This window comes from Pristis pectinata, chromosome 17 (assembly GCF_009764475.1).
Source record: "Pristis pectinata isolate sPriPec2 chromosome 17, sPriPec2.1.pri, whole genome shotgun sequence".
NCBI classification, from domain to species: domain Eukaryota; kingdom Metazoa; phylum Chordata; class Chondrichthyes; order Rhinopristiformes; family Pristidae; genus Pristis; species Pristis pectinata.
Genome location: NC_067421.1, coordinates 4,610,856 through 4,636,453, shown reverse-complemented (window position 1 = coordinate 4,636,453; position 25,598 = coordinate 4,610,856). Strand labels below are relative to the sequence as shown.

General features: G+C 42.9%; 1 protein-coding gene across 3 annotated transcripts in view; it reads right to left on the bottom strand.

The window, feature by feature from the left end:
- si:dkey-91m11.5 (PH_BCR_vertebrate and RhoGAP_Bcr domain-containing protein) overlaps positions 1-25,598 on the bottom strand; it is a 362,049-nt gene that overhangs the window by 297,188 nt on the left and 39,263 nt on the right. The window lies entirely within an intron of this gene.

The following is a 25,598-nucleotide window of genomic DNA, read 5'->3' as shown; positions in this document are numbered from 1 at the left end:
ATCCCTTTAGCACACCACTCATTTTATAATCCTTGTGAGGACTTACTTTCCACCTTTGGCCACTGAATAGTTAACCCCAATCTCTGCTGTGTCTTGGATCCAGCTAGCTATCCATTCTTTTCCAACAGATGTGGCCTGACCTGCCGAGTATTTCCAGCATTTTCTGTTTTTACTTTAGATTTCCAGAATCTGCAGATTTTTTATACCCTATTTTTACATGTTCTGAGATTATGACATCTTAAAAGCCTTTGGGAAATATAGGTAAATTACACATGCTGCATTACCCCTGTCTATATCTTTAAAGAACACAATGAGATTCATCATGTAAAACATTCTGTTTTAAAATCCATGCTGACTCTTCATGAATATATTTTTGATTTCTAAATACTTTTCTCCTTTCTTGTTATGTGTGGATTCCAACACTTTTCCTATAAATGTTAGTCTGGAAGAGTGGGGGCTGGACTGCGCAGGCGCGGTGCGGGCATTTTAAAAAAGCAGGGAGAGAAAAAAAACTTTGGAGGCTTCGTGGGTTTCACTTCGGAAGACCGGAGCAGTTAAGTTTTACTTTTTTATTTATTTTTTAACAGGGCTTTAATTATAAGGGTTAGTTTTTAATAGGGTTGTGATTATTAGGGTTAGATTTTTATAAGGTTTTTTTTAAGTGTTTCTATAAGTTTTAGTCGGGAAGAGTTGGGGCTGGACTGCGCAGGTACGTGACGTTGACAGGTAAGGCAAGGGCAGTTTAAAAAGTGAACCGCCATATCCAGCGGGCAGCGTCGGAGCGGGCAGCTGAGTAAGAGGGAGCAGAGTGGTTGGGCTTTGGCTTAAGGGGCTTAGGCAGGTATGTAGCTGGTAGGTAGGTAAAGGTAAGTGATAAATATTTAAGTAGGAAAAACTAGGGGGAGAAAAGGAATTAGTTCAGATGGCGGACATGGTGGTATGCTGCAGCTGCTTGATGTGGGAACTCGTGGACCTTGCTGCGGTCCAAGATGGCCACATCTGCAGTAAGTGCTTGAGGCTGGAGGAACTTTAGCTCAAAATCGATGAGCTGGAGTTGCAGCTTCAAACACTGCACAGCATCAGGGAGGGGGAGAGTTTTGTAGATACTGTACATAAGGAGACGGTCACCCCCCTTAGAGCAGGTAATTCTGGAGTCCAGGAAGTAGATCGAAGGGTGACTGTCAGGGGAGGGAAAAGGAAAAAGAAAACAAACAGGCAGATAGAGCAGAGGACCCCGGAGGCTGTTCCCCTCAGTAGCAGGTTTCCGCTTTGGAGGCTGTTGAGGGAGATGACCTGCCGGGGCATAGCAGCAGTAGCCAGGTCTGTGGCACTGGGACAGGTCCTGCTGCTCAGAAGGGAAGGGAGGAGAAGAGGAAGGCAGTAGTGATAGGGGACTCAGTAGTCAGGGAAACAGATAGGAGGTTCTGTGGCAGTGACCATGAATCCCAGATGGTTTGTTGCCTCCCAGGTGTCAGCGTCCGGGATGTCACTGATCGGGTCCACAGGATTCTAGAGCAGGAGGGAGAATAGCCAGAAGTTGTGGTTCATGTTGGTACCAACGACATAGGTGGGAAGAGGGATGAGGTCCTGGAAAGTGAATTTAGGGAAGCTGAAGGACAGGACCTCGAGGGTAGCGATCTCGGAATGTGTGGCTGAGAAGTTGGTGCAGGAGGGAGGGTTTTAGATTTTTGGATCATTGGGATCTCTTCTGGGGAAGGTGGGACCTATACAGAGGACGGGTTACACCCGAACCTGAGGGGGGCCAATATCCTTGCGGCCAGGTTTGCTAGGGTGGTTCAGGAGGGTTTAAACTAGATTGCAAGAGGGAAGGGAACCGGAGGAGTAGGTCAGAGGAAGAAGGAGATGGGGAAAAGTCAGATCTGACAGGTAGAGAGGGTTTGAGGAAGGAGAAGCAGAGTACAGGCTACAAAAGTAGTAAGGTGGATGGGCTAAAGTGCATTTACTTGAATGCAAGAAGCATCAGGACTAAGGGAGATGAACTGAGAGCTTGGATAAGTACATGGAACTATGATATTGTGGCTATTACAGAGACATGGCTGACATCGGGGCAGGAAAGGATATTGAATATTCCTGGTTTTCAGTGTTTTAAATGGGATAGGGAGGGGGTGAGAAGAGGCAGAGGGGTGGCGATACTGGTCAGGGACACGGTTACAGCTGCAGAAAGGGTCACTAATGTAGAAGGATCCTCTCTAGAATCAATATGGGTGGAAGTTAGGAATAAGGAAGGGGCAGTTACCCTCCTGGCAGTATTCTATAGGCCCCCCGGTAGCAGTAGGGATACTGAGGAGCAGATTGGGAGGCAGTTTTTGGAAAGATGCGGAAATAGCAGGGTTATTATAATGGGAGACTTCAACTATCCAAATATTGATTGGCACCTACTTAGTGCCAAAGGTTTAGATGGGGCACAGTTTAAGTGTATCCAGGACGGATTCCTGACGCAGTATGTTGACAGGCCGACTAGAGGGAATGCCATATTACATCTCGTTTTAGGTAATGAACCAGGTCAGGTGACTGATCTATTGGTGGGTGAGCACTTGGGGGACAGTGACCATTGCTCCATAACCTTTGGAATTGTCATGGACAGGGACAGGAGCAAAGAGGACAGGAAGATATTTAATTGGGGAAATGCGATTATGAGTCTATAAGGCCTTGGGAGTGTAAATTAGGGTGACATTTTTGAAGGGAAATGTACTATGGAGATGTGGTCGATGTTCAGGGATCTTTTGCAGGATGTTGGGGATAAATTTGTCCCGGTGAGGCAGAGAAGGAATGGTAGGGTGAAGGAACTGTGGGTGACGTGAGAGTTGGAACAACTAGTTAGGAAGAAGAGGGCAGCATACATAAGGTGTAAGCAGCAAGGATCGGACAGGGCTCGTGAGGAATATAGAGTAGCAAGGAAGGCGAGCGAGGAGAGCGAGAAGGGGACATGAAAAGGCTTTGGTGAGCAGGGTTAAGGAGAATCCCAAAGCTTTTTTCATGTACGTAAACAGCAGAAGGATGACTAGGGTAAAGGTAGGTCCGATTAAAGACAAAGGTGGGAGGATGGGCCTGGAAGCTGTGGAAGTGGGTGAGGTTCTCAATGAATACTTCTCTTCGGTATTCACCAAGGAGAGGGGTCTTGATGATGATGAGGACAATGTTGGTAAGGTTAATGTTCTAGAGCATGTAGATATCAAGAGAGAGGATGTGTTGGAGCTGTTAGAAAATCTTAGGACAGATAAGTCCCCGGGACCTGACGGAATATTCCCCAGGCTGCTTCGCGAGGAAAGGGAGGAGATTGCTGAACCTTTAGCTAAGATATTTGAGTCCTCGTTGTCCATGGGGATGGTACCGGAGGATTGGAGGTTGGCGAATGTTGTCCCCTTATTCAAAAAAGGTAGTAGGGATAGTCCAGGGAATTACAGACTGGTGAACCTTACGTCTGTGGTGGGTAAGCTGTTGGAAAGGATTCTAAGAGATAGGATCTATGAGCATCTGGAGAAACATGGACTGATTAGGGACAGCCAGCACGGATTTGTGAAGGGAAGATCTTGCCTCACAAGCCTGATAGGGTTCTTTGAGGAGGTGAGCAGGAAGATTGATGAGGGTAGTGCAGTGGATGTGGTCTACATGGACTTTAGTAAGGCGTTTGACAAGGTTCCGCATGGTAGGCTTCTTCAGAAGGTCAGAGGCCAAGGGATTCGGGGAAGCTTGGCCGTGCGGATTCAAAATTGGCTTGCCTGTAGAAAGCAGAGGGTTGTGGTGGAGGGAGTGCATCTGGATTGGAGGGCTGTGACTAGTGGTGTCCCGCACGGAGCGGTTCTGGGACCTCTACTTTTTGTGATATTTATTAAAGACTTAGATGAGGGGGTGGAAGGCTGGGTTAGCAAGTTTGCAGATGACACAAAGATTGGTGGTGTTGTGGATAGTGTGGAGGGCTGTCGAAGCTTGCAGAGGGATATTGATAGGATGCAGAGCTGGGCTGACAAGTGGCAGACGGAGTTCAATCCAGAGAACTGTGAGGTAGTACACTTTGGAAGGACAAACTCCAAGGTTGAGTAGAAGGTAAATGGCAGGATTCTGGGCAGTATAGAGAAGCAGAGGGCTCTGGGGGTTCATATCCACAGATCACTGAAAGTTGCCTTGCAGGTGGATAGGGTAGTTAAGAAAGCTTATGGGATGTCAGCTTTCGTAAGTCGGGGGATCGAGTTTAAGAGCTGCGAAGTAATGATGCAGCTCTACAAAACTCTGGTTAGGCCACACTTAGAGTACTGTGTCCAGTTCTGGTCGCCTCATTATAGGAAGGATGTGGAGGCATTGGAAAGGGTGCAGAGGAGATTTACCAGGATGCTGCCTGGATTAGAGAGTATGGATTATGAGGAGAGACTAAAGGAGCTAGGGCTGTTCTCATTGGAGAGAAGGAGGATGAGGGGAGACATGATAGAGGATTACAAGATATTGAGAGGAATAGATTGACTGGACAGCCGGCGCCTCTTTCCCAGGGTGCCAATGCTCAAAACAAAAGGACATGGCTTTAAGGTATTGGGTGGGAAGTTCAAGGGTGATGTCAGAGGGAGGTTTTTCACCCAGAGAGTGGTTGGTGCATGGAATGCGCTGCCTGGGGTGTTAGTGGAGGCTGATACATTGGACAAGTTCAAGGGATTGTTAGATAAGCATATGGAGGAATTTAAGTTAGAGGGATATGTGGGAGGAAGGGGTTAGATAGTCTTAGGTGTGGTTTGAAGGGCGGCACAACGTCGTGGGCCAAAGGGCCTGTACTGTTCTATGGTTCTATCACTTGCATTAAAATAATGGATTACAGTCCCCTTGTCTCATATACAGAGGAAACTTACGAGGATGTTGTCAGGATTCAAGGGACTGAGTTATGGAGAGAGGTTGAGCAGGTTGGGACTTTATTTATAGGAGTGTAGAAGAATGAGGGGGGATCCTATAGAGGTGTATAAAAGCATGAGGGGCATAGATAGGGTTAGGGAATCTAACACTAGAGGACATAAGTTTAAGGTGAGAGAGAAGAGATTGAAGAGGAACCTTGGGGGGGGGGGGGGGGGGTGGGAAATTATTCACCCAGAGCGTGGTCAGTATATGAAATGAGCTGCCATAAGAAGTGGTTGAAGCAAGTACATTGACAACATTTAAAAAACACTCAGACAGGTACATGGATAGGATAGGTTTAGAAGGATATGGGACTAGTTTAGATGGGAATCTTGGTCAGCATGGACCAGTTGGGCCAAAAGGCCTGTTTCCATGCCCTATGATTCTGTGACTATTTCCTAAATGTCTGCATGACAGTAAGTTATCTGTTATTCTCTGGCACTATGCTTTTCTTAAAATGTGCAATAGTACCATGGTAGTGTGTGGGCAGGCATGGTAGTGTAGCAGTTAGTGTAATGCTATTACAGCACCAGCGACCCGGGTTCAATTCCAGCCGCTGTCTGTAAGGAGCTTGTGTGTTCTCCCCATGTCTGTGTGGGTTTCCTCTGGGTACTCCAGTTTCCTCCCACATTCCAAAGAATACGGGTTAGGAAGTTGTGGGCATGCTATTTTGGCACCAGAAACATGGCGACACTTGCGGGCTGCCCCCAGAACACTCTTTGCAAAAGATGCATTTCACTGTGTTTCGATGTACATGTGACTAATAAAGATATCTCATCTTATCTTATATATTTGCCAATTATTTTACTAGAGGTATGCAATCATCTAGATGAGTATTATTCTGAGTATCATTCACTGAATACATTCTCCTTCATTAAATACTTTTGTATCATTACTAACTTATCCTCTAGTGTCGTATCCAGCTAGTCTACCATCCCTGTAACTACTGAAAAAATGTAAATATTCAATGTTTTCCCCACTTGGGTGCAGAATGGTGATATTATTTCATTTTTATCCATTCAATTCTCTGGAAACTAACCCAAGAAGTAAAATTGATTCTCGAGAGTAAAGCCAAAAAACTCTATTGTGGATTGCAGCAGTGAACTTTTTTCAGACTTTAAAGTTATCAAGAGAACGTCCTTCCGGAGCAGAACTCCATTAGAGTCAAGCCCAACATGCAGATGTAGGCACTTTCAAATTCTTACTTGCATATAACCACTGTTACTTGAGTTGAAGAATCCAGCAATTAATTTTGTAAAATTTGAAAAAAAAGAAACAATAGGGTGGCCTTACATCACTTATATTTCGGAAAGATTATTTGTTAATAAAAGACAAAAATAAAATCTCATAAGAGGATCTACATCAAATTGCTCAAAATGCTTTAATTAAGTGACTATAAATAAATGACCTCTCATGCATGGCAAGATCATTGTGAGAAATACATAAAAGTACAGTTTCAAAAAAGCAAATGCATTGAAACAAGTTGTGCTGGAGTTTTCAGCTTTCTGGAACTTTGTGTTCTTCATCAAACAGCCTGAGCCAAAGCAAGTTTGAAATAACAGCTCTTTATTGGGCTGTGCAGGGATATGTGGCAATTTGGCCTCATCTAGCTCTCAGTAATGAAAAAGTCATGAATAATATACTCTGCCAAATCAAGGATTTTGTTTTGAAGGATTGATTTCAAAGAATATACTTGATGCTCATTTGAAAGGCAAGGCCAGTCACAATTCCAGTGGCAAGCCTTCACCCCAACAGAACCTCTCAAGTAAATGAAAGAAGGGTTACTCTGCAGAAGATTCAATCCATCAACAGTTCACTGCGCCTATTGCTTTTGATAATGCTCATCTGCTACCATGATTTCCTGTAAAGACTACTTTTTGTTCATTATATTTTATCTGCAATACTCTCAAAATTTGATGTTTGGCTAATAAATGATAACAATGAATACTTTACCTGGAACATCCACCTAAGAAGGTTGTGGAGGCTCCGTCATTAGAAGAATTTAAAATGGAGGTAGATAAATTTTTGAAGCCCTTGAATGGTGCACACAAGCAAATAGGAGCAGGAGTCGGTTCTTTGGACCTTCAAGACTGCCCCACCACTCAATATGATCATGCCTGATTTACCCCAGACCTCAACTCCTCCTCTGTGCCAGATCGTCATAGCCCCCAATTCCCAGATCTTTCAGAAATTTATCTACCTCCATTTTAAATTCTTCTAATGACCAAGCCTCCACAACATTCTTGGGTGGAGAATTCAAGATTCTTTACTCTCAGCAAGAAGAAAATTCTATATAGCTCAGCTGAAAATGACTAATTCCTTCAGAATTAAGCTATGTCCTCTAATTCAAGAATTTCCAAATAGTGAATTAAGCTATGTCCTCTAATTCAAGAATTTCCCAATAGTGAAAACATCTCAACATCTACCCTGTCATGCCCCCATAAGATCCTGTATGTTTCAATTTGATCACCCTTTATTCTTTCTAAACTTCAAAAAAAAACCCACCCTCTTGATAGGACAATTCTTTCATCCCAGGAATTAGTCTGGTGCATCTCCTTGGACTACCTCCAATGCTTTCTTAAGTAAGGGGAACCAAACTGTGTGAAGTACTCCAGGTGTGGCCTCACTACACCCTGTACAATTGTAACAACACATCCCTATTTCTAATCTCCAACCCCTTTGCAATGATGGCCAGTGTGCCATTTGCCTTCTGAACTGCTTGCTGCACCTACCTGCTATTTTTTTTGTGATTCATAAACAAGAAATACAGAAAAGGTAAAATGACACCTGTTGCATCTCCTGCATTCAACATGGAGGAATGCTGATCCATCAGTAAAGAGAGAGCAGTAAGCATAGTCGGCCTGAAGTGAATTTTAGAGCCAATTTTCAGGACTGTCAGGCACACCCTTGGGACTGTATTCCACGTGCCAACAACTGTGATGGCTCAATCATTCCTGGTGACATTGATGGAAGTTCTAAGACATAGGCTGCATACAACTTTTTTTTGTACCACTAATTAATATGTGTTGCAATGTATTCTTTGCACATTCAGATAGAGGTATTTTCTAACTCTACCTCTTTTCTGTAATATTCTGCTTATTACACATATCACTAGGATGCATTCTTATCCTGAACTTTCCTTTCAATTTCTATATTTCCCCTCACCTAAACCCTCCTCCTCCACTACTTACTCCTTCAAAGCATTATCTACACTTGGTTATTCAATAAACAGGTCCCAGACTGATTCAAATGAAGCCTATCCCAATGAGCCTTCTCATTCCCCATTGCTGGTACCCATGAATCAAACCACACCCCCCCCCCCCAACACATTATTCTTTGAGCCACACATCCAAATTTCTGAACAGTTTGAGCTTCCGCTAATTTACATATGGTTCAGTTGTTAATCCAAATTGTTACCTTTGTAATTCTGTTTGTTGACTTAGATCTGAGCTCCCCATACTCCCACAGCAGACCACCTCCTTAAATTTACATACTGTATATTGCTTCTTAAGGTGGATGACAACAACTGGCTCCTCCCCCTACCAGTACAAATACATTTCCAGCCCTGAGGATATGCTCTTAGTCCTAGCACCAGGCAGGAAACAAACCCATAAATCACATTCATGGCTACAGAGAGCTGTACAAATTGCCAGGTGATATTAGAACATAGAATGTGCAGCACAGGAACAGGCTCTTTGGCCCATGGTGTTATGGCAAACTAATTAAGCTAATGACACCTAAACCCTTCTGCCTGCATTTTCTGCACATTCATGTGCCTATCTAAGAGCCTCTTAAATGCCTCTATCATATCTGCCTTCACCACCACCCCTGGCAGCACATTCCAGCAGGCACCCACCACTCTCTGTGCAAAAAACTTGCCCCGCATATCTCCTTTGAACTTACCCCCTCTCATCTTAAATGCCCTCTCCTTTTAGACATTTCAACCCTGGGAAAAAGATATGCTCTCATAATTTTATAAACTTCTATCAGGCCTCCCCTCGGCCTCCACCACTCTAGAGAAAATGTTCCTGGGTTGTCCAACTTCTTCTCTTTGCACATGCCCTCTAATTCAGGCAGCATCCTGGTAAACCTCTTCTGCACTCTCTCCAAAGTCTCCACATCCTTCCTAATAATGGGGCAACCAGAATTGAATGCAATACTCCAGATGTGGCCTAACCAGAATATTATAAAGCTACAACATAACTTCCTGACTCTTGAACTCTTTGCCTCAACTAATAAAGGCAAGCATGCCAAATGCCTTCTTAACCACCCTATCAACCTGTGCAGCCACTTTCAGGGAGATATGGACTTGGACCCCAAGATCCCTCTGTACATCAACGCTGTTCAGGGTCCTGCCATTAACTCTGTACTGTCCCTTTACATTTGATCTCCCAAAGTGCAACACCTCACACTTGGCTGGATTAAACTCCATCTTCTATCTCTTCGCTTATATCCGCAACTGATCTATATCCCACTGTATCCTTTGGTAACCTTCTACACTATCCATAATGCCTCCAATCTTTGTGTCATCTAAAAACTTACTAACCCTCCTATCCACAAGTTCATCCAAGTCATTTATATAAATCACAAACAGCAGAGGTCCCAGTACGGATCCCTGTAGAACACCACTAGTCACGGATCACCAGCCAGAATAAGTCCCATCGACCACTACCCTGTTTTCTATGGGCAAGCCAATTCTGAATCCAAACCCATCTCAATCTTCTGGATGAGCCTCCCATGAAGGGTCAAATGCCTTACCAGACAACATCCACTGCTCTACCTTCATTGATCACCTTCGGCACTTCTGCAAAAAACTCTATCAAGTTGGTAAGAAATGACCTGCCCCGCACAAAGCCATGTGGAGTCCCTAATTAGGCCATGCTTTTCTAAATTTGTGCACATCCTATCCCTGAGTCCTCTCCAATAGCAGTGGCCTCTTCCACTTGATCTCTGGGACAGCCAGGAAAGGACCAGCTTTGTATCACTTGCATTTAGACTTTTCTCTTGTGGACCATGCACACTTACAGCAGGAAGTGATTCAGACCTTCGGTCTCTTGGTTCCATTTTCTTGCCTTGCAAACAGTGTCGGCAAGAATTTTTTGTTCATTTATTTATTCCTTTTTTCAGGATCTGGGCATTGCTGGGTTGGCAGGCATTTGTTGCGCAGCCCTAATTGACTTTAATAAGGTGGGTGCCTTTCAGGGCCATTTCAGTCACCCACATATGGTGGGTGGCATATAGGGCCAGACTGGGTAAGAATGGCACATTTCCTCCCTTGGGCAGGCACAGTAGTGTAGCGGTTAGTGTAATGCTTTACAGCACCAGCAACCTGGGATCAATTCCGGCCATTGCCTGTAAGGAGTTTGTACATTTGCCCCGTGTCTGCGTGGGTTTCCTCCGGGTGCTCTGGTTTTCTCCCACATTCCAAAAGGTTAGGAAGTTGTGGGCATGCTATGTTGGTGCCGGAAGCACTCTACGCAAAAGATGCATTTCACTGTGTGTTTTGATGTACATGTGACTAATAAAGAGATCTTATCTCATCTTATCCCTAGTACTGACTGGAACATACCGATCCTGTACTCTGTGCAGTTGGTCTTTAAACACCCTCTGCATGTCAGATGTGGACTTGCCCAGAAACAGCTGTTCCCAATTAACTCTCCCTAGTTCCTGCCTAATACTCTCATAATTTGCCCTTGCCTAATTTAGTGCTCTCCCATAAGATGAGAGAGTATTAAGAGGGCTCTTATTCATAGCCATCTTGAAACTTAAGCCGTTGTTTTCACTGTTTGAACCTTATTGTCTACTTGCACTGCACTTTCTCTGTAACTGTAACATGATATTCTGCATTCTGTTATTGTTTTTCCCTTGTACTACCACAAGGTAGTTATGTTTTGAAATGGTCTATGTGGATGGCAGGCCAAGCAAAGTTTTTCACTCTATCTCAGTACATGTTACAATAATAAACCAATTACTACTGCATTCCTTTTCAGTCACTCCTGAAAAATGGACACAATCTTCATATCTGTACAGGGAACAAGTTCTTTATACCTGTCAAACAGCAAAGGCTGAGGGTCCTGCTTCATTTTACCTGCTTGACTTACAAGCATAACCTTCTGTTCCTAACCACTGTTCAAATCCATGCAACTACCCAATGTAAGAGAAGCAAATGAATCCAAATTAAATTCTCCAAGTAACCCTCCATTCCCTGATGTACTGCAATCTCTACTTTTCAGTTGAACAACAGACTTCAGTTCCTCAAGATGCAGACACTTACTCCAGTCTGATTATTGTGGATCTCTGAGCTCCACCAGATTTTGCAGCTACATCAGTTGTCCTGCCATCCCAAAGAAATTAGTTTGTGTCTGTACTTACCTGTACATATTCAAAATGCTTTAAATAAAACATGCTATCTATCTCAACCAGAGGGTCTTGGGGTCCTGGAATCCATTGCCTGATAGGGTGGTGGAGGCAGAAACTTTCATCACATTTTAAAAACTATTTGTATGTGGACTGTCTGGAGGAGCTGCATATTCACAAATCCTTAATGGTAGAGCCTGTTGATAAGGCATTTCAGCAGGCATGTGAAAAACAAATAAATAAATCGTAAATCGGGGCATAGAATACTAGAAGAAGGAAGTCATGTTAAAACTTTACAAACTGGTATTTAGGAATATTGAGCCTATTTCTTGCTGTGATGACGTGAGGAGGGGATGGTGCAGAGGGGGTTTACAAAAATGAGAATTAAGCAGCTAGAATGGTATGCTTACAAGCAGAGAATGTTAAGGACAGATTCATTAAGGAGGTGCATGCAAAAACATGAGGGTTCCACAGAACATGTGGAAAAAGCTGTTTCCTCTGCCAGCTGATCAGTAACCAGAGATCGTAGAATGAAAATAATCGGCAAAAATAGACAGGGAATTATCTCACAGAGAGTTGTTCTGATGTAGTATGCACTACCTGAAAAGGTAATGGAAGCAGATTCAGCAGGAACTTTCTAAAGGTATCAGGACATGCACATTCAAAAATTACAAAAAATCAATCACAAAATACTATACGCAATTTTAAAATTAAACACTTAAAACTAACTGTACTCAAATACAGTAAAATTAACAAAATATATTGAAATTGGTTTAATTAATCCAAAAAAGTTTAAATGACCTCTCTCAGAGCTGTTCCTCTTTACTGAGATTAATGGGGGCAATGAACCCGACCATCTAGATTGATAATAACTGGATCAGTAATAGGAGACTGAGGGTGATGGTGGAGGATTGTTTCTGTGATGGAGTTGGCACTCTACTGCTGCAAGAGTGTAGTTGGAATGACAGCGACAAGGACATCTTAAGAAGTTCAGAACTTCTGTTTTCCTGAGTGGTTGTTGGAAGTGACTTGTTCTTATGACCTTGCCCTCTGTGCCCAGTGAAAATAGTTTTAAGGGATGCTGATTTACACAATTATACTAAATAGATTGCATCCAAATCTAATAGGCAGGAAAGAAGGCAAACCCTAATATTAAAAATTTGAACTATGAGAAGAAAATGGACAAATTAGGTACCAGATCACTGGAGAATTGTGGCAAACAATTATTCAAGGAGGGCAGCACAGTTAGCCAGATAATTGCAGGCCAATATTCTAATGCTAGTGGTAAGATAGTTATTGGAAAAGGTAAGGATTAATTAAAGATCGTTAACACGTTTATCTCAGGGGGAGATCCTGTCCAAGCAATATGATGGAATTTTTCAGAGAAGTAAAATATATTGATGCGGGCAGTGCAGTTGATGTAGTTTACATTGACTTCATTAAGGCAAATTCTCACATGGTAGACTGGGCCAAAAAGTTAAAGCCTATGGGATCTTGAGCAAGTTGGCAAACTGGATTGGTAACAGGAGGCAGAGGATGATGGTGGAGGATTGTTTCTATAATTGGAAGCCAGTGACCTGTTTGTTATATACATTAACAATTTGGATATGAAAGTTGGAGGCAATGATTTGTAAGTTTACAGATGACACAAAAATTGGTGGCGTTGTGGAGAGCATGATATTGGTCAGCATGATATTGGTCAGGTGGTAAAATGGGCAGAACAATGGCAGATGGAATTTAATCCTGATAAGTGTGACGTGATGTACTATCAGAGGCTTAATAAGGATAGGACACACAAATGAATAGTAAGGCCTTGGGGAGTATTGAGGAACGGTGGCACCTTGGTGTACAAGTCCAAGTCCCTGAAGGTGGCAGCACAGGTGGATAAGATAGTGAAGAGGCAAATGGGATAATTGCCTTCATTAATTGGGACATATAATACAAGAACAGGGAGTTTATGGCTCAGTGTTATAGAATATTGGTTTAGCCATGGCTGGAATACTGTGTACAGTTCTGGGCACCTAACTATAACTGCTCTAAGGAAAACAAATCCAGCCGATCCAGTGTTTTCTTAACTGAAACACTCCATCCCAAGTAACATCCCTGTGACTGCACTGAAGAGGGTGCAGGGGAGATTCACAGGGATGTTACTTGGGATAGAGTGTTTCAGTTATGGAAACACTGGATAGGCTGGATTTGTTTTCCTTAGAGCAGAGAAGACTAAGGGGGGAATCTGATCTATAAATTAAATATAGAGAGGCACAGATAGGACAAATAGAAGGCAACTTTTCCCATAGCAGAGGTAGCTAAAACTAGAGGGCATAGATTTAGGGCAAGGGATGAGCAGTTTAGAGTGAATCTGAGGAATAACTTTTTTTATCAGAGGATGGATGGAATCTGGAATGCACTGCCTAAGTAGGTGGTGAAAGCCAGTGTACTCATGACATTTAAGCAGCATCTAAACGAGCACTGCCAATGCAGAGAAGGCTACAGAGCAAGTGCTGCTAAATGGAATTGGAACAGGCAGGTACTTGATGGCTGGCATGGATACATTGGACCAAGAGGCCTGTTTCTCTGCTGAATGACTTTAAATTTGGGTTTTTTAAACCCAGAATTTTAAGGGTATAGGAAAAAGGAACTCTCAGAGTAGAACAAGAAAGGAGAAGTTCAAACCAGAGATACACAAGAGAATGCAGATGCTGGAATCTGGAGCAACAAACAAAATGCTGGAGGAACTCAGTGGGCCAGGCAGTATCTGTGGAGGAAAATAGAGTCAATGTTTTGGATTGAGACCCTCAATCTGGACTAAAAGATAGAGGGAAGATAGTCAGTATAAAAAGGTGAAGGGAAGGGGTGGAGAAAGAACTAGCAAGCGATAGGTGGATCCAAGTGAGGGGGGGTGATAGGCAGATGGAGGAGGGAAGAGTGGAAATAGCAAGAGAGGCTGGGAGGTGATAGTTGGAGGTGACAAAAGGCTGCAGATGATGGAATCCGATAGGAGAGGAAGGTGGGGCATTGAATCAAATGGGGAGGTGGGATGGGCAGATGGAACAGTGGCGGGAGGTAAAGCAGTGGAAAGTTTGAGAGTTCAAACTAGTTAAAAAGTAATTTTAAGACCATTGATCTTTTCTAATAAAGCATGATAAACACTAGAATTAAGGCAACGGCAATAATCTGGATTCTGCAATGGAGGATGAATGAATTAAAATAAATTGATGAGTTCCTTCATTTAAATTATCTTGGGAAATCAAGTGTAAACTTATTTTTATTTGGACAAGGCCAAATTGCCAAATGCCAATTTCTTTTTGACAGATGCGTCACTTACATGTCATTATTAATTATCACTAATTCAGTGACATAAACCATCCAGGATTGATCAGAAGTTCATGAATCAACAAGAATTTTTACAGTAAGGTTTTTCTCTCATCTACTGAGTTACACAATAAATACAGTTTTTGTAAACTATTCTTTCTCTGCTAACTAATTTGCAAGTTACTGTTTCACAAGAAATGCCATCCAGATAGTTTCAACAGTGGGAACAGAAAATGACCTTTTTCAGAATATAGTGAAGCTGTAAATTAGATGTGGAGCAGAACTAAAAGCAGTATAGAGTGCCAAGGTATTAATCTTCCATTTATTTGTCAGTGCAAGGTTAATATTATTGTGTCTATATGTGCATGTGCGTATCCTGGACTGCCTCTATGCTGCAATTGTGCCTTTATTTAAAACTGCAAAGGGCCTCAGTTGGTGTGACTATACGTTTTGTTAACACTAGATCAAATGTGGGCAGTCTAAAGTTTTCGAATGATATTTCATATTTAGAAAAATTATTTTTCAAGGTATTTATTAGAAGAAGTACATATTCTGGAACCTTAAAGTCCTTTAGTACCTATATGTGATATTACAAAGCTGTGATTTGTTTTTGGATCCCTGTTTTACAGGTTTGCTGCAAAGATTATTCACTTTTATAAATTTTGGTTAGAAAATGTAATAACAGCACAGCACCTAAATTAAATTTACTCGTTCTGAACAATGGCAAAACATCTACAACATTTTAAAACAAATTGCAACTGCCAAAGATAGCTGAATATACTGGTTTAAAATACAGAATGATTCAAGTCAAAAACATACAGGATTCGACAATGCAACGCCAATATTCCATAATAAAGAAAGCCTTAAAACTCAAGTTACATACTGTAGCTCCAAATATATGATTCAATAGGGCCAAGTTAGAGAACCAAAGGGAGTTACTCAACATCAGGGATGTCAGAAGGTCACCCACTCACACTGCAGAAATGAAAGAATCAATATCAGGAGTCACTCCAGACCTAGCCAAAAGGCCACAAACATTAAATGATCTTACATACTTGCTCATGAGTAGTGCTTCAACCCACAACAACAAGGTAAATATAGTACACACTCCATCAAAAAGAGCATTACTTCTGATTAATCCTGGAGAACACTATCTCTACTTTGTCCCTTTGCCTACTTTCTATTAAATGATGCCATTGCCTCCTAATCTCATGCTTTTTCAATTTTGTGTAGGTCTACTATGTATTACTTTTCCAAAGAATTGTATTTAACTAAAGTAAAGACAGAAGTTGCTGGAGATATTCAGTGGGTCTTGCAGAATCTGTGAGAAATAAACAGAGTTCACCCCTCAGGTCAAGACCTTTCACTAGAATAGGGAAAATGAGAAAACAGAGCTATAGCGAGGGAAAGTGAAGACAACAAAAGGAATGTCTATGATAGGGTAGAGACCAAGTGCGTCCAGATGATACAAATTAGTAATTGATTTATTATTGTCACTTGTACCGAGATACAGTGAAAAGCTTTGTTTTGCATAACATCCAGACAGATCATTCCAAACTCAAGTACGTTGAAGTAGTACAAAAGGAAAAACAATAACAGAATGCAGAATATAGTGTTACAATTACAGAGAAAGTGAAGTGCAAGTAGGCAGGTAAGGTGCAAGGCCCATGATGAGGTAGATTGTGAGATCAAGAGTTCATCTTTATTGTACAAGAGTTCCGTTCAACAGTATTATAACAGTGGGATAGAAGCTGTCCTTCAGTCCGGTGGTATGAGTTTTCAAGCTTTTGTATCTTTTGCTCTCCGGAAGGTCGTGGGGGGGGAGGAGGATGGTGAGGAGAAGAGATAATAATGACCGGGGTGGGAGAGCTCTTTTATTATCAGTCCTCAATCCTGATGCAGGGTATCAACTCGAAACGTCGACAATTCCTTTCCTCCCACAGATGCTGCTCAACCCACTGAGTTCTTCCAGCAGATTGTTTGTTGCTCCAGATTACAGCATCTGCAGTCTCTTTTGTCTCTCTTTTACTATATTAGCTGCTTTCCTGAGGCAACAGGAAGTGTAGACAGAATCAATGGAGGACAGGCTGGTTTTGTGATAGATGGGGCTGCATTCACAACTCTGCAACTTCTGCAGTCCTGGGCAGAGCAGTTGCCATACAAAGCTGTGATGCATCCAGATAGGATGCTTTCCATGGTGCATCTATAAAAATTGGTGAGAGTTATCCAGACATGCTGAATTTCCATAGCCTTTTTGAGGAAGTAGAGGCACGGGTGTGCTTACTTCCTGTTAGTGACATCTTAGAAAGATGACAAATATTTGCTAATCATAGCTGATATGTCTAGAAGGAAAGGAATGAGGGTTAAAGAGAGAAAAATGCTTGGACTGTGAGATGCACAACACAGCAACTATTAACACTCTGAAATAAAAGAATTGCTGGAAATACCCAGCAGATTAAGCAGCATATGAACAGAGAGAAAAAGTGAGCCAACCTACAGGTGGATAACCTTACAATGGATCATGCCACGTATGGCACAGAAAAGCTGGTTGTCTGAAATTGTTGAATTAATATTAAGCGTCGCAGGGCAAAACAATGTCTGAGTAGGAGTGAGATGGTGGATTAAATTGACAGAACTAGAAGCTCAGAGTTAGCCTTGTGGACTGAACATAGATGTTCTTCAAAGCAATCACCCAATCTGCATTTGATTTGTCTGATACAGAAGAGGCCACATCATGAGCAGCGACTGCAAGGCACTAAATTGGAAGCAGCTGAAGTGAATTGATGCTTCACCTGAATGACTGCCTGGGTCCCTGGAAGGTGGGTAGGGGAGAAGTAAAGGGTAGGTGTTGCATCTCATGATTGCATTGGAAATGCTATGAAAAGGCGAGCGGTTGGTGGAAATGGAAGAGTGAATTAAGGAGTCAGAGCGGATACAGTCCTCTTGAAATGCTGTATATCTGGTTGTGGTATCTCCTTGAAGGTAACAGAAATGATAAAGAAGTTGGTGTGCAAAGTGAGGATAAACAGATCACTATCCCTACTCTTGGCTGAGATGAAATGGGGGAAGAGAATGTGAAAAAAAGGCACAGAAAGGGGTGACTTTTGTGTGCCAGCTCCCAAGTGAATCATCAAGTATTCCTGTTTACACCACTACATGTCAGGTTTGCATGCCATTACTTCCTACAAGTCGAAACCTAAAAGCATAAATCGCAGTGATGCTTCACTCCCCGATGAGATCAACGCCTTTTATGTATGCTTTATAAAGGAGAATAACGCTACACCTTGCGAATCCCTACTGCATCCGGCAACCCTGTGATCTCTGGCTCAGAGGCTGATGTCAGAACATCCTTCAAGAGGGTGGACCCTCATAAGGCATCAGGCCCTGATGGTGTAACTGGCTGGGCACTGAAAACCTGTGCTGACCAACTGGCTGGAATGTTCAAGGACATCTTCAACCTCTCATTGCTGCAATCTGAGGTTCCCTCTAGTGCCCAAGAAGCTGCCTCAATGACTATCAACCAGTAGCACTCACATCTACCGTAATGAAGGGCTTCAAGAGATTGGTTATGGTCAGAATTAACTCCTGTCTGAGCAAGGAACTGCACCCACTGCAATCTGCCTACTGCAGCAATAGGTCAACAGTGGACACAGTCTCACTGGCTCTCCACTCTGCTTTGGAGCATGTAGATAACAGCAAAACATATGTCAAGCTGCTGTTTATCGATTACAGCTCAGCATTCAATACTATCCTCCCTTCAGTATTAATCACCAAGCTTCTAAACCTAGCCCTCTGTACTTCCCTCTGCAACTGGATCCTCAACTTCCTCATTGGGACACCACAGTCAGAACGGATCAGTGATAACATCTCCGCCTTGCTGACAATCAACACAGGCGCACCTCAACGATGTGTGCTTAGCCCACTGCTCTACTCTCTCTACATTTATGACTATGTGAGTAAGCACAGCTCAAATGCCATTTATAAATTCGCAGAAGACACCAATGTTGTTGGTAAAATCTCAGATGGCAACGAGGAGGCATACAGGAGTGAGATAGATCAGCTAGTTGAGTGGTGTCACAACAACCACCTCGCACTCAACGTCAGCAAGACCAAGGAATTGAATGTGGACTTCAGGAAGGGGAAGTCAGGAGAACACGCACCAGTCCTCATTGAGGGGTCAGCAGTGGAAAGGGTAAGCAGCTTTAAGTTCCAGGGTTTCAACATCTGTGAGGGTCTGTCCTGGGCCCAACACATTGATACAATCATGAAGGTGGCACAGCAGCGGCTCTACTTCGTTAAAAGATTGAGGAGATTTGGTATGTCACCAAAGACCCTTGCAAATTTCTATAGATGTACGTTAGAGAGCATTCTGACTGGTTGCATCACCGCCTGGTAAGGAGGCTCCAATGCACAGGATCACCAGAGGGTTGCAGACTCAGCCGGCTCCATCACGGGCACAACCCTCCCCACTATTGAGGACATCTTCGAGGTGGTGCCTCTAAGAAGGCAGCATCCATCACTAAGGACCCTCACCACCCGGGACATGCCCCTCTTCACATTACTACCATGGGGGAGGAGGTACAAGAGCCTAAGACCCACACTCAACGTTTCAGTAACAGCTTCTTCCCCTCCACCATCAGATTTCTGAACGGTCCATAAACACTACCTCATTGTTCCTTTTTTTTGCACTATTTATTTATTTTGTAATTTATATTTTATGTCTTTGCACTGTTACTGCTGCCACAAAACAACAAATTTCATGTCATACAAGACAGTGATAATAAATCTGATTCTGGAGTACAGGAAATAGAGCAATCTTGGCTTTAACTAACTCCCCCTGTCTGCTTTCCAAATTGCCAGAGGTTTCCTGCTCAACTGTAAAGGTTATTAAATGGAAGGATTATGCAAAAATAATTAAACAGGATTGCAAAACACCAACTAGAACACACATAATCTCTCACATAGCACAAACTCAGTTTATCCTGGAGTAACTCTAGACCACACAGACTTTTTCAAGAGTCAGATTCAGAAGATGAGAAGTGAAGACAGTGTCCAGAAGAACATATTCTGGAAGTCTGCAAATGCAAAAGGTGGGGCACAACCAACCACAATTAAATACCTCAACTTATGTTACATCGTTGCCCCAGTACAGGAACTCTCTGGACATGCAACTGAAAAAAATAATCAACTTGGTCTCAAACGACAGTTGCAGAATTATCACTGGACTGACTCATGCAAACAAGTGTCCACAGCCTGCACACCAGACATTCAGAAAGGAAATGGAAAACCGAGGATTTTGTCATATTGCTGCACAGAAATACCTGACATACTCAGGAACTTCCAGATGACAAAGAAAGCCAGTATGATTATTAAAGCTATCCAGGAGTAGTTATGGCAGGTGATAGTTGGGGTAAGCATGGGCATTGGGGTGACTTAGCTGCTTCCTGTAGGGCAAAGTGAAAATGGATTATCTACGACCTCTATGTACCTCCACAACCCCAAGCTGTCACGAGGCAACAAAATGAAATTGGGCTGAACCCTAGACCTCCTATTGGACTGAGACCATGCAACGGTTTTTGGTGTGCTCGATGTCCAATGGTGACCCATATAGAGTTTGTGATCTTGCCAAGGCCAGTTCTCAAATTCTACACATCAATGGAAAGATCTATGTTTTCAGTCAACAGACATGAGAGGAATAATATTTTTCCATCCTCTAATCCCACTTGAAGAATAGAATTAGTTTTGACTCTTCACATGCAATACCACAGAACAGTGATTGGGGATCTAAACTAATTTAAATAATAAATTACCTTGCAACTTCAAGAACACGTACACAATTCAAATCAATTAAACCATTCAGAAACTTCTTCTACTCCTCCATTTATGAGGCCAACAACTTTTAATCACAAAACAGTGCAAGGATTCCAATTTATTTTATGTTACACTCGATCTATTAAGTATAATGAATCTGTTATCAACTCCAGGCATGATGCTTAAACCAAGGCTGTGCAAAAATTCCATTATAATGCAAATGCACATCACAAAAATCTACTTCCCAACATTTCATAGATTATTCCCTATTAACACCAGTGTTAGCATGCCACAGACAAATGCTGCCAATTTTCAGATCAAAATGTGCTCTTTTGTTGTAATACAGGTAATTTCTGCATAGCCTGTTCTATTATAATGAGTAAAGGTGTCATAACTCAAGGAGCTGATAACCACCAAAAATAAGTTAACCTCAACATGTTTATCAACATGTTACAATCAACAACCGAAAACAAAAGTACAAATAAAATCTACAAATATAATACAATTTGAATCAAATGTAAAAGATGGATAAAAATACAATGCTTATTTTAGTCTAAGGCAACGGATCCACTTTTCACTGTGCTCTCTTTTAAAGAATCCATTGTTCAATTCGTAGGATTCAATTACCATATAATTACTTCCACTGCAGAACTGCCATGCCATAGTTTTCACTTCACATATTCAAACTGTGAACACATTTTGTCCACTACCTTCCGTCACAGATTTACAAACAATCTGCTGGAGGAACTCAGCGAGTTGAGCAGCATCTGTGAGGGAAAGGAATTGTCAATGTTTTGGGTCAAAACCCTGCATTAGGATCAAGAATAGAGAAGCAAGGGGGAGTGCTGAAAGAGGAACCTGAGGTGACTGGAAGACTGATGATGGGCATGTCAAGCAAGGTAGGGGAAGGTGGTGTGGAGTAAGGAGACAGTGGCAGGTGGATGAAAGGTACCACACATAACATGCCTGAATAGCCTCCCAGCCATCTAAAAACAGGAGATCTCATCTAATAAGAAGTAACAGATCACTGAACTGATGTGCTAGGGCACCTTGAGATCAAGGAGGAGGTGGTCAGAATCAGAATTATTATCACTGATGTATGTCGTGAAATTTGTTGTTTTGCAGCAGCAGTACAGTGCAAGACATAAAGACATAAAAATTACTATAAGTTACAAAAACAATGCAAAAGAGGAATTACAAGGTTATGTTTATGGGTTCATGGACTGTTCAGAAATCTGATGGCGGAGGGGAAGAAGCTGTTCCTCAGTTCATTGAATGTGGGTCTTTTGAAGAGCATCATGGATAAGTCCGCAGGGCCTAATGGGTCTATCCCAGGATATTGAACGAGGTAAGGGAGGAGACTGCTGGATCCTGACGAAGATCTTTGTGTCCTCACTAGCAACAGGTGAGGTTCCAAAGGACTGAAGAGTAGCCAATGTTGTTCCTTTGCTAAAGAAGGGAAATAGGGATAATCCATGAAATTATCAGCCAGTGAGTCTCACATCAGTGGTGGGGAAAGTATTGGAGAGGATGTTTTGGGATAGGATTTACATGCATTTGGGAAAACATGGCTTGATTATGGACAGTCATCATGGCTTTCTGTGGGGCAGGTCATGTCTAACAAACTTGATTGAGGTTTTCAAGGAGGTGACAAAGGTGATTGATGAAGGCAGGGCAGTGGCCGTTGTCTACATGGACTTTAGTCAGGCATTTGACAAGGTCGATCATGGTAGGCTGATCCAGAAGATTAAGATGCATGGGATCCATGATGACGTGGATTCAGGATTGGCTTGGCCATAGAAGACAGAGGCCTGTGGTGGAAGGGTGTTATTCTAGTTGGAGGTCTAGGACCAGTGGTGTTCTGCAGGGATCAGTGCTGGGGCCTCTGTTGTTGGTGATATATGTAAATGACTTGGATGAAAATGTCGATGGGTGGGTCAGTAAGGTCGCAGATGAGAAAGATTGATAGAGATGTGGAGAGTGTAGAGGGCAATCAAAAGATATAGAAGGACATAGCTCAGTTACCGATATGGATGGAGAAATGGCAGGTGGAGTTTAATCTGAACAAGTGTAAAGGGGTGCACTTTGGGAGGTCAAATGTAAGGGGAAAGAATACAGTTAATGACAGGAGCCTTAACAGCACTGATGTAGAGGGATCTTGAGGTCCAAGTTCACAGTCCCCTGAAAGTGGCCACGCAAGTAGATAGGTGGTAAAGAAGGCGTACAGCATGCTTGCCTTCATTGAGGGCATTGAGTATAAGAGTCAGGGAGTCATGTTATAGCTGTATAAAACTTCAGTTAGGCTGCACTTGGAGTGCTGTGTGCAATTCTGGTCACCCCATTACAGGAAGGATATGGTGACAGATCTCTCGGTGGATGAGCGTTTGAGGGACAACGACCACTGCTCCATAACCTTTAGCATTGTCATGGACAAGGATAGGAGCAAAGAGGATGGGAAGATATTTAATTGGGGAAAGGTGAATTATAAGGCTATAAGGTTAGAACGAGTGTGTAAATTGGGATGACATTTTTGAAGGGAAATATACTATGGAGATGTGGTCGATGTTCAGGGATCTCTTGCAGGATGTTAGGGATAAATTTGTCCTGGTGAGGCAGAGAAAGAACGGCAGGGTGAAGGAACCATGGGTGACAAGAGAGGTGGAACAACTAGTTAGGAAGAAGGCGGCAGCATACATAAGGTGTAAGCAGCAAGGATCAGATAGGGTTCGTGAGGAATATAGAGTAGCAAGGAAGGAACTTAAGAAGGGGCTGAGGAGAGCAAGTAGGGGACATGAAAAGGCTTTGGCGAGTAGGGTTAAGGAGAATCACAAGGCTTTTTTCTCGAACTTGAAGAGCAGAAGGATGACGAGAGTAAAGGTAGGACCGATTAGAGGCAAAGGTGGGAAGATGTGCCTGGAAGCTGTGGAAGTGGGTGAGGTTCTCAATGAATACTTCTCTTCGGTATTCACCAAGGAGAGGGGTCTTGATGATGCTGAGGACAACGTTGGTAAGGTTAATGTTCTAGAGCATGTAGATATTAAGAGAGAGGATGTGTTGGAGCTGTTAGAAAATCTTAGGACAGATAAGTCCCCGGGGCCTGATGGAATATTCCTCAGGCTGCTTCATGAGGCGAGGGAGGAGATTGCTGAACCGTTGGCTAGGATATTTGAGTCCTCGTTGTCCACGAGAATGGTACTGGAGGATTGGAGGGTGGCAAATGTTGTCCCCTTATTCAAAAAAGGTAGTAGGGATAGTCCAGGGAATTACAGACCAGTGAGCCTTACGTCTGTGATGGGTAAGCTGTTAGAAAGGATTCTAAGAGAGAGGATCTATGAGCAGTTAGAGAATCATGGACTAATTAGGGACAGCCAGCATGGCTTTGTGAAGGGAAGATCTTGCCTCACTAGCCTGATAGGGTTCTTGGAGGAGGTGACCAGGAAGATTGATGAGGGTAGTGCAGTGGATGTGGTCTACATGGATTTTAGTAAGGCGTTTGACAAGGTTCCACATGGTAGGCTTCTTCAGAAGGTCAGAGGGCAAGGGATCCAGGGAGGCTTGATGGAGTGCATTCAGATTGGAGGGCTATGACTAGTGGTGTCCCACAGGGATCGGTTCTGTGTCCTCTACTTTTCGTGATATTTATTAATGACTTGGATGAGGGGGTGGAAGGGTGGGTTAGCAGGTTTGCAGACGACACAAAGGTTAGTGGTGTTGTGGATAGTGTGGAGGGCTGTCGAAGCTTACAAAGGGATATTGATAGGATGCAGAGCTGGGCTGATGTGGCAGATGGAGTTCAATCCCGAGAAGTGTGAGGTGGTACACTTTGGAAGGACAAACTTCAAGGCGAAGTACAAGGTTAATGGCTAGATTCTGGGGAGTGTGGAGGGGCAGAGGGATCTGGGGGTTCATATCCACAGATCACTGAAAGTTGCCTTACAGGTGGATAGGGTAGTTAAGAAAGCTTATGGGATGTTAATTAAGTATACTTATTAAATTCTTTGCATTTAGCCTAAGCCCTCTAGTTTTAGAATGCCCTACCCTTGGAAGAAGACTGTGACCATTCTTCCTATGCCCCTTCCTATGCCTTACCTATGAACCCCATGATTTTTTTTGCCTCTTTACAAGGATGTTGCCAGGACATGAGGGACTGGGTTATAGGTTGGGCAGGCTAGGACTTTATTCCTTGGAGTGTAGGGGACTGAGAGGAGATGTATAAAATCATGAGGGGCATGAATAGCGTGAATGAGCACGGTCATTTTCCCAGGGTTGAGGAATCAAGAACTAGAGGGCATAGCTTTAAGGTGAGAGTGGCAAAAAACTTTGTTTTGCATGACATCCACACAGATCATTTCAAAGCATAGGTACATCAAGGTAGTACAAAGGGAAAAGCAATAACAGAATGCAGAATATAGTGTTACTGTTAGAGAGAAAGTGCAGTGCAGGTAGACAACACAGTGCAAGGGCCACGACGAGGTAGGTTGTGAGATCAAGAGTTCATTTTTATTGTCCAAGAGGTCCTTTCAAGAGCCTTATAACAGCAGGATAGAAGTTGTCCTTGAGCCTGGGGGTGTGTTTTCAAGCTTTTGCATCTTCTGCCCAACAGAAGTGGGGAGTGGTGGTGGTGGGGGGGCGGGGGTGGTGGTGGGAAACGAGAGAGAATGACCGGGGTGGGAAGTATCTTTGGTTATGTTGACACAAAAGACTGCAGATGCTGGAATCTGGAGCAACACACAAAAAGCTGGAGAAACTCAGCAGGTCCGGCAGCATCTGTGGAAGGAAATAGACAGCCGATGTTTCAGGTCAAAACTTTTCACCCGGACTAGGTCTGCAATTATTTGCTGTCTTTTGCAGAGCAGTTGCCATACCAAGCCGTGGTGCTTCCAGATGGGATGCTTTCTATGGTGCACCTATAAAAATTGGTGAGGGAAGGATTTAATCGGAACCTGAGGGGCAACTTTTTCCACACAGTGGCATGCAAAAGTTTGGGCACCCCGGTCAAAATTTCTGTTACTGTGAATACTTAAGTGAGTAGAAGATGAACTGATCTCCAAAAGCCATAAAGTTAAAGATGAAACATTCTTTTCAACATTTTAAGTAATATTAGTGTATTATTTTTGTTTTGTACAATTTTAGAGTGAAAAAAGGAAAGGAGCACCATGCAAAAGTTTGGACACCCCAAGAGATTTGAGCTCTCAGATAACTTTTACTGAGGTCTCAGACCTTCA